The sequence below is a fragment of the Chaetura pelagica genome, unplaced genomic scaffold (assembly GCF_000747805.2).
Source record: "Chaetura pelagica isolate M959 unplaced genomic scaffold, ChaPel_1.0 scaffold254, whole genome shotgun sequence".
NCBI classification, from domain to species: domain Eukaryota; kingdom Metazoa; phylum Chordata; class Aves; order Apodiformes; family Apodidae; genus Chaetura; species Chaetura pelagica.
The window spans coordinates 1,458,556-1,464,951 of NW_009952963.1; positions in this window are offsets into that span (position 1 = coordinate 1,458,556).

A 6,396-nucleotide genomic window follows, 5' to 3' on the forward strand; every position below is an offset into this window, starting at 1 on the left:
GGGAACTGAGGGATTAAATCCCCTGTTCCTATTACAAAAAATGAATTGGCACTGAATATCAGATTCCCTGGGCAGCTGGCAGGATTTGTGCTTCCAACTACAGGCAAGCTGAAAAGCCAAGAGCCCGGGTTGAAAGTCACCCTGTTCCGCTCATCTTGGGAACTGCACAGACTCTGGGAGAGCTGGGAATGTTGCTGCAGACCAGGGGAGCTGTTCTCAAGCTCTTCTCAGCCCCCAGGTCCCAGGGTTGGTTGGTTGGTTGTGGGTTTTATTTTTTGAAGGCATCTGAAGGCAGCAGAGCAGGTTTAACCTTGGGAATTGTGGACATTTGCTTGTTTTCAGCACTTCTAGCAAAGCAGAACATTGAATTTCATTGGCTTCAAAGCCATCACTTCAATGCTGGGCAGGAGGAGATGCTGAAACAACATCTGCTTCTGGAAATCCTGTCAAGGACTGTGAAGCTCTGGTTAAGACACAATTCCTTGCCACGATCACACGGACAGGAAAATAAAAAAAAGCAGGTGCAGAAGAAAGCAGCACTGATGCCTCTTTTTGAATGCACATTAAGGCAGTTCTGTTGCCCTTGGAAAATCTGAAATTCTCCCTCAGGGATGATCACGGTGACACAATATCCAGTTTTGCCCCAAACAATGTGACAAACCCTTTTCCTTGCTTTCCTCACCATCCCCCCCAAAGCTGAGGCATGAAAACAAAGCAACAAGAAGCCCCAAATCAAATGCTCTTTTGGAGCAACTTTTGCAGCCTTGAGGCTTTACCTTTTGGAAAGTATTTAGAATGTCCCTGGAAGGAAAATGGCTGAGCCAGCCCCAGATGCTGTGGGCAGGCTGTGCAGGCTCAGCTCTGAGCTGCTGATCTTCTGCAGCCCCTCAAAAGCTCCTCAAGTTCTTCCCTGACAAGAGAAGCTCCTGGTGGTTTTCCCCACTTCCCTGCCCTGGGAATGAGGAGCAGCTGCAAAACCTTGACCTGGGGGTTCCTGCTCCACGAGGGATTCTCAAGGCAAAGCTCACAGGTTGGATTGATCTTGCTTGGGAAGTGTTTTCTTTCCTGCCTGAAATCTGGCCAGGTTGGGACACGAATGGGTTGGGCAGGAAAGCAGCAGCCCTGGCAGGGAGGAGCCGTCCCTGCCCAACAACCCACAGCTGGGAAGTCACAAGCTGCTTTTTTGGTTTTTGCTGTGAGTTCCATGGCTCAAACATCCAACACAACCAAACCTCTGGAGGGGTGGAGGCCAAGAATTCCTTGTCTCCTTCATTCCTGGCACAGCAGGAGGATCTGCTGAAGTATTTCATGAGTTGCCCTTGTAGCCATGGGAAAAATCAAGCCAATTTCAACCTCTGGTCAGGTCTGGTTTAATTCTGGAACCAAATGCTTTAAAGCAGCAATCTCATTAGCTTTTTTTTTTTTTTTCCAGCTCCCCTGATTTCCTGGGAAACACACACAGAGGCAGATGGAAGAAGCTGGAGCTCAGATCTCCCTGTCGAGGGGAGATTTCAAATGGATCACCAGAGCCACACGTGGCAGGCAAGTGCAGATGGACACACTCAAAAAATACAGCAGTTGTGGAATTGCTGCTGCTGAGAAAGCCTGATCCTGCCAGCTGCTGGAATCCCCAAGGCCCCTGGAGCTGGTGGGTGGGGGAGGCATTTTGTGTCTGGGGAGGCTCAGACTCCAGATTGATTTGATCCGAGTTGGAGAAAGGGAGTTTTCAAACCCAATTTTGCTCCTCCTGTTACAGCAGAAGAAATGGTTGTAGCAAAGGCAGGATTGTGGGGGAATTGAACAGCCCTGAAAATGTGTCTCCATCTGGTGTGTGAAGGGGCTGTGCTCCCCTCTGGGGCTATCAACACCACTGCAAAGTTATCAGAGCAATTCAGAAGCTGGGAACTGGTCCCCAGTGAAAGAAGGGACAAAATTTAGTTTTGAGCATCAGATTCTTCTTCCCAAACATGCTGGGAACTCTCTGCAGCTTCTCCCCCCAAGGTACAAATCAGGACTGGAATGGTCATGTCAGGAGGCAGCAGCTTGGGCTTGGGTTTGGTGCAAGTCCATGAAGCTTCAAGCACAAACACACCCTTTCCCCAAAGCATCTGAGTACAGACATGGTCTCCAGAACCTGGTAGGTGTTCACAGGCCCGTGGTGCTTGCAGAAGGTGGTGTCCAGTCTGCACCCACACTCTGACCCTGCATCCCCCCCTGTTCCCCTCTGAAACCCCATCACTGGGACTTGAATTGCAGAGCACAGCTGAGCAGGGCTGGAAGTTTGCCCTCAGTTATCCCAGTTATCCCACCACCTGTAAAATGAAGGCTGCCCTCAGTCTCTGTGCTAAGAGCATCTCTGGAGAGAGCAGGACTGGAGGGCAACCCTGGTGCAATGGTCTCCTCCCCAGCACCCACCTTGCTGAGCAGCTCCCTGAACCTTTTGGCTGGGCTGAGGAGGAGAAAGGAGGGATCTCCAGAGGGAAGTGGTGGATGGAGCCTGGGATCCAGCCTGGAATGGGGGGAGAGGCATCACACACTAATGGTAAAGGAACTATCAGAGCGACCTGGACACAGTTTCATGCAGCTCCTGCCTCTTCCCATCTCCTCTTCTCCACCACGGCTGCTCAGGACACAACTATAAGTTTGCCAGTCATGCATGGACACGTTGGTTCACACTGCTCTGGGTGTGATCAGAGTCCCCTCCTTGCCCCTGGGGACGTGTAGGCACAGGACAGGGGACAGGGAGCACAGACAGCCCAAACTCAGACCCCATTTCTCTGGCTGGCATGAATGTGACAGACTCGGTTCCTCTGGGGCAACCAGCTCAGGCTCACCCAGCAACAGTCCTGGAGGTGTCACCTTTGAGGTGGCAGAAGCCTCATTATTTTCCTGCTGTCTCTTGTAAGCAGAAGAGCAGCAAACTCCCAGGCAGTCCTTCTGGAGAGGTGAAACCTTTGAAGTCATCAACAACACAGGCAGTAGATGCTCTTGCACTGAATGAACAAATTGTTTTTCCCTGCTTGTGGACACAGCAGGTTGGAAAACTGGAGAACCAGTGTCCATGAGTTTTTCAAGTTCATATGTAACATTCTGTGGACATTTGAAAACCCTAGGGCTCTGAGGAATTAAAAAAAAGAAACAACCTTCACTTCATGGTGTCTTGAAAATGGAATCTGCTTAGAGAAAAGCCTCTTAATGTCAAACCCCTGGGGAGTGCAAAGGAGCTGAGCTGTGGCAGAAGGGATGTGGGCACCCTCCAGGAGAGGGGCCTGGGTGTTGCATCAGGCTGGGTGTCCATCAGGTCCAATATCCCCCTGCTGCAGAAGCCTGGATGGGCAGCAGGGACCCAGAGGTGACAGCTCTGTGACCCCAGTGCCCGAGAGGCACGAGCCCTCCATGCCTGACACCCCCCAGCAGCTCTTGGCACTGGTCTGTGCAGACCCCACCTTGTTCTCTGGCTGTTTCTGAGTGCCCAGAGATATTGTAGCTGCACTCACACATCAGAAATGTCACACTGAGATGAGCAGAGCTGAGACAACTGGTGAAAGAGCCACATTTGTGGAATGATAAAGCGGGTCCGTCCGTTTCTTTCCCCCTTTGCTGTGGGAGAAAATGAAGCTGGAGGGGAGGGCAAAGCCCCTGCAGGGGAGGGGGATGAAGGAGAAGGTAAAAGGTCTGAGACTGGCTCCAACAAAACAGGATGAATCAAAATCCCCAGCAGTGCAGCTTGTGAGGAGGGATCCATCCTTCCCAGGCAGAGGGGGCAGAACCTGGAGCCCTGGGGGACACGTTTGACTTCATGGACCTTCACAGCAGGGAGAGTGTTTCTTCTCCAAGGCCAGGCAGGCAGGCTGGCCTCAGAACACACAATTTCCCTTCCAAAGGGCCCTGAAGGACTCACCTGCCTGATGCCTGTTGAACTTGAGAGGGCTTTGGCTGCCTGCCCTGCACAGACCCCCCTGGAGATCCCACCAGAGGCCCCTTTGCTGTGCTTCCCCCTGTTGTCACGGGTAGCTCGGGTGGAAGGGGCAGGTGACAAGTTTTGGGGTGCAGGAGGAGCAGGCCAGCTCATCCTGGGCACAGACTGCAGCAGCAACATGACTTCCAGATGGGAGATGTTAAACCAACACAGGCAGAAGGCAGGACAGGAGAAAATGAGTTGCCAGCAACACGGGGTGAGCTGGGAAGAGGACGAAGACAAGGACATCTCTTTGGGCAGTGCCTCCTCTCCAGGTTGCATCACTCCTTCTGGAGGACCAGAGCACAAAGTCTGGAGCCAGAACTGAATTTCCCAAAGGGAGGGGATGAGTTTAATGATTTATTATATTCTTTCAGCTGTGTTGCTGCAGCCCCAGGGCTGGCGGTGGGGGTGGAGCTGGATGCTCCCAGCTCTAGGGATGCCACAGCCAGGACCTCTGCCCAAATTCACACACCTCAGGGGCAAAGGAGCCCACAGAGGTGGTTCCAAGGGGCTGCCTTTCAACCTCCATGTCCCCAAGCAGTGACACAAACGTGCCCTTGCAGCAGGTTCCCCAGCTCCGTCCACACCGTGGCAGCATTTCTTCATTGCACACCGAGCTCCAGGCTGGATCCTCTGCTGGGACCAGCACGACTGAGACTTGGATCTCAAATTCTCCCAGTGTCTGGAGGTCTGTTTTCTCCCGGATTTTTGGGCTGGAGCTGCTTGAGTCAGCGTTGCAGGAGTTGGTCACAGCAGAGGGAGCTGTGGGCAGCCCAGCAGGGAAGGACAGGAGGTCCTGGCTGAGGATGGGGGTCACTGCAGAGCCTGGGGCCAGGAACAACAAACCTCCTGCAGCTCCTTTTGTTCTGACTTTGGCTTAGGACAGCTAATCTTAGGCCTGTGAAAGCAAGCTCAGCCTTACAGCTCCTGGACAAACCCTCTGCTGTCACCAGTGCAGGTGCCATCAGCGCCCAGTTTCAGCAGAGCAGGGGCAGGAGGAGAAGATCAGCATTGACCCACTCCAAATGTCAGCCTGCCTCCAGCAAGAGCTGCAGCCAAGTCCTGCTGTCCTCATCCTGGCAGGGAGGGAGGACAAACCTTCTTCAGGGCGAGGAAGGGAGGAGGAGGAAGGACACATAAGGTCAGTCTTGCTTTACCTCCCGGAGAGCTTGTCTCTGTTAAAGGGACTGATCCCTCCCTGTGACTGTGTCAACAAATTGCTTGTGGGGCCAGGTTTTGGTAGCAGGGCTGAGGTGTGACTGTGTCAGAGGCCAGAATCACACCAGCATCTTTGCAGCTGATCTCACCTCCCCTCTCACAGGAGATGTCTCTGGCAGATGGTGCAGAGCCCACGGAGGGAGCTGCCTTTGCCACTGAGGTGCCACTTGCATTTCTCTTGGCAGGCAGGTCACTCCCTGCTGGCACTTTCTGCTCCTGAAGGTGTGGACGTGGCTGAGGTCTGCTGTCCCATCACTGCTCAGGAGATTGCCCTAAGGTGGAACTGATGCTCTCTGGGCTTTCGTGAGTCCTCGGTTGGTCCTCACCAAGGAGCAGGAGCCACATTAACCCTTCAAGTGCTGCCTCCCAAATAGGCTTCATGCCTCTTGCAGCCAGGGTTGGAGCCTCTTCTCTCCCATGCTTTCCAGTCTCACCTGGGAGAAGGTTCACACGCTGGCAGCAAGCACAGCTCTGGGATGCAGCTGGTCCCACCAGCATTGTGGCTGCAGGTCACACATCTCCTGTACCTCTGTCTGGAGGGCAGCCTGGCCAAGCAGCAGGGGTTGGCATCACTTCTTCCTCAGCATCCACAGCAACCTGTGTGTTTGGTGCTTGGCTCCTCTGTGGGGGGGGCTTTCATGCCAGCAAAAATGGGGACTGAGTAAAAGGAGAGGGTCACGGTCATGGGGAGGGTTGTGGGGAGCAGAGGAGGAGGCAAACACAGCACAGGGTCCATTTAGGAGAAATCCTGACACGTGAATCAGAGACATCCCACCCTTGGGGTCAAAACAGACTCACTTGTACCCACACTGCTGGGGGATGAACAAAGTTCATAGGCACAGGGCATTGCAAATCACCTGCCCCCAGCCCTGGGCACGTGCCCAGCTCTGTCTGGGTCCAAAGGAAAGCCACAAAAATTCAAGGATTCAGGCAAGGCTGGAGCTGGGGAAAGGGGGAATCTGGGAGTGTGGGGGGGACAACCCCCAGCTCTGGTCAAGCAACAAGCCCAAGCCACTGCCCAGCCCCTGCCACCTCTGTGCTCCCCCAAAACACCAAAACCACAGATGATCACAAAGGTGGTGATTTCATGCAGCTGCAAAAATGCCCTTGTGAGGAGGAGAAATGTGAGGTTCTGGGAAGAGCCACTGCAGGTTATAAAGCCATCGTACTTCAGGGGGGAAATCCAGGGAAAGGGGGTGAAAAGAAACTGCCACAGG